Below are 2,767 nucleotides of genomic sequence, written 5' to 3'. Positions count from 1 at the left end.
CTGGATATTGGGAACAATTCCTGCATGGAAAGGGCTCTCCAGCCCTGGCACAGCTGCCCAGGGCAGGGCAGGGGTCCCCATCCCTGCAGGGGTTCAAAGCCCTGTGGATGTGGCACTTGGGGACAGGGCAGTGGTGGCCCGGGCAGGGCTGGGGGTGGTTGGGCTGGAGGATTCCGAGGGCTTTTCCAGCCTCGGTGGCTCAGCAGCTCCAGCCTGTCCTGGGGAAGCTCAGGGCTGCTGTGTTTGCCCAGGGTTGGCCTGGCCAGGAGCTGCGGGTGGGGAGCGAGGGGCTGCCGGGGCCAGCACGTGTTTGGTGTTTGGTGTTCCGTGTTTCGAGGAAGAGGAAGGGGAAGGTGATGCACCAGGCTCCGCTGCACCCACGCAGCTTTCGCATCCCCTGAGCCCTGGGCTGCCCCAGCCCCCCAGGATGTGCTGTGACCTCGGGGCCGCTCTCAGCAGCTCTGGGATTTCCAGGAACCCTGCGCTCCGCTGGCCCTGCCATGCAAATCAGCGCAGCCAGCTGCTGCCAGGCACTTAAAAACCATTCAAATGAAGAGTTCAGGCCTTCGGGCACTTTCTCTGAGGATGTCAGTGCAGGCAGCGTGTCTCCAAGAGGAATGATGCTGACAAGGATTTCCTCTTGCCCGGATCGAGGGGAGCGGGCACTGCCAGCCCGGCCGGGTCTGGGGGTCCCGGTGTCCCTTGGTCCGAGGAGTGAGCGCCCCTGGAGTGATGGGACAGGGGGATGAGGGCAGGGCTGGATGGGATTTGGGGCAGGCATTGTTCCCTGGCAGGGTGGGCAGGCCCTGGCACAGGGTGCCCAGAGCAGCTGGGGCTGCCCCTGGATCCCTGGCAGTGCCCAAGGCCAGGCTGGACACCGGGACAGTGGGAGGTGTCCCTGAAGGTTTTGATCTTTCAGGTCCTTCCCACCCAAACCATTCCCTGGTGCCCTGTACAGCACACACGTAACTCACCGCGTCAAGGCAATCACTACAAACCCCTTTCCTGTGCCCTGGACCAAATCTGGGGGCACATTTGGAATCTTCTGAACTTAATGAAGTTAATTTCTGTGAAGATGATCTTTCCTGAAGGGAAGTTATGCCCACAAATAATTTAAGAATAGCACCTTACAAACCAGTCGTGTTTCCAAACCTGGTGGTTGAACTGCAAGAGAAAACAGAAGGGATTTCAACGCCCTTTTCTCCCTGTTGGCCCATCTTGGTCTGGAGCTTTTCATCTTTAGTGCTCCAGGAGAATCCTGGAATGTGGAGCTGGGAGCAGAAGAGCAGCAGGGCCTGGTCTTGCCAGTCTCTGGCACACTTGGAGGTTCTTCCCGGACATCACCTCTTGGAAGCTGCACATCCACCTGTGCTCCTCTCTCTGCCAGTGAGAGAAAGGACAGGAAACCCTCCTGAGCCCCAGCTGAGGACTCAGCCGTGTGGGCAGAGCCAAGGGGTGGACACCAATCCACAAAGGTCAGACCTGACGGTCTCGGAGGTCTTTTCCAACTGGAATATTTCTGTGATTGTCCCTGTGGACCTGGTGGTGCTCCCTGGGAAATCACGGCAGGAATCGCGTGCCGTGGCCGGTGTGGGCAGAGAGCAGAGCCCTCACCTGATGGAGAGGTTCCTTTAGCAGCTGGCAGGTCACCTCAGGTGGAGTCTGCAGGTGCTGTCTCCTTCCAGGGAGGGCAGACTGTGAACTGGAGCATCAGATCCCTTTGTCAGGTGGACACGTTCCCTCTCCAACAAAGCAAGTGTGGAAGGGAACCTCCCAGAGCCGACACTGCTCCTCCGTCCAAACAGGTTTTGGGTAACAGTTTGTGTTTATCAGTGCTCAGTGGATCTGTCCTTCTGGAATGATCTTTGCCCTTGCCTAAAGGAGCTGCTGCCAGGAGGAGGAGAGGGAAGAGGCTGTGAAGTGGCAGCAGAGGAGCAGCAGTGCCAGTGAACGCTCAGCTGGTGCCAGTCAGCGCCTTTGGCTGGGATTTGGTGCTGCAGCAGGACCAGGAGCGCTGGGCCTCAGCATCCTCAGCACAGGGAACGCCGTGGGACGGCCCCTCTGAGCGCTCCTCTGGGCTGGGGGATGTCTTCTCCTCGTGCCGTGGGTGGGAGCGAGCCCCTCGTGCCTGCACACTGCCAGAGCCCGGAGCAGAGCCGCGTTCCAGGGAGGCGCGGTGCCAAGAACCAGAGGCGAGCGCTCCATCTGTTGCTGTGGGTGGTCCAGTCGCCTCCTCTTCATCTCCACAGCGAGTTTGGTGCTGCAGCCACAGCTCTCTGCTGATTTCCCTGGCAGCTGCCTCTCCTTCCCCCTGGGCAGGATCCCGTTCCCTGCCCAGGCGTGGGCCAGCAGCGCCCTGAGCCCGGCCAGGCCCTGGGGGATCCACGGGATCCGTTCCATCGCTGCCCCTTCCCTCTGCTCCCGAGGAGAAGAGAGGGAACGGTGTTCCTGCTGCTTGGAGCACGTGATGATGGCAGGACACGAAGGTGCTGGATCGTTCTTCATTTTCCAGCCTTCCCTGGCCATCCCTGTTTGCTGTGAGCCCATCTGGCCTTTCCTGGGGAGACCCACGGCAAAGCCACAGCCACGGCAGCTCTTCCTCAACCAATGCAGGGCTCCTTGTTGCCTCTCCCCAAGGACTGCCCCTTCCTCAGGACCTGCTGAGATCGCCCAGAGGGAAAACTTGTGTTTTTCCCGGGTGTTTAACACCTGACAGCGCCTCAATTCCTGGTGCAGGGAGCCAGGTGTTGCAGGAAAGCGCTCAGGG

The sequence above is a fragment of the Parus major genome, unplaced genomic scaffold (genome assembly GCF_001522545.3).
Source record: "Parus major isolate Abel unplaced genomic scaffold, Parus_major1.1 Scaffold276, whole genome shotgun sequence".
NCBI lineage: Eukaryota > Metazoa > Chordata > Aves > Passeriformes > Paridae > Parus > Parus major.
Note: the sequence above shows the minus strand (reverse complement) of the source record.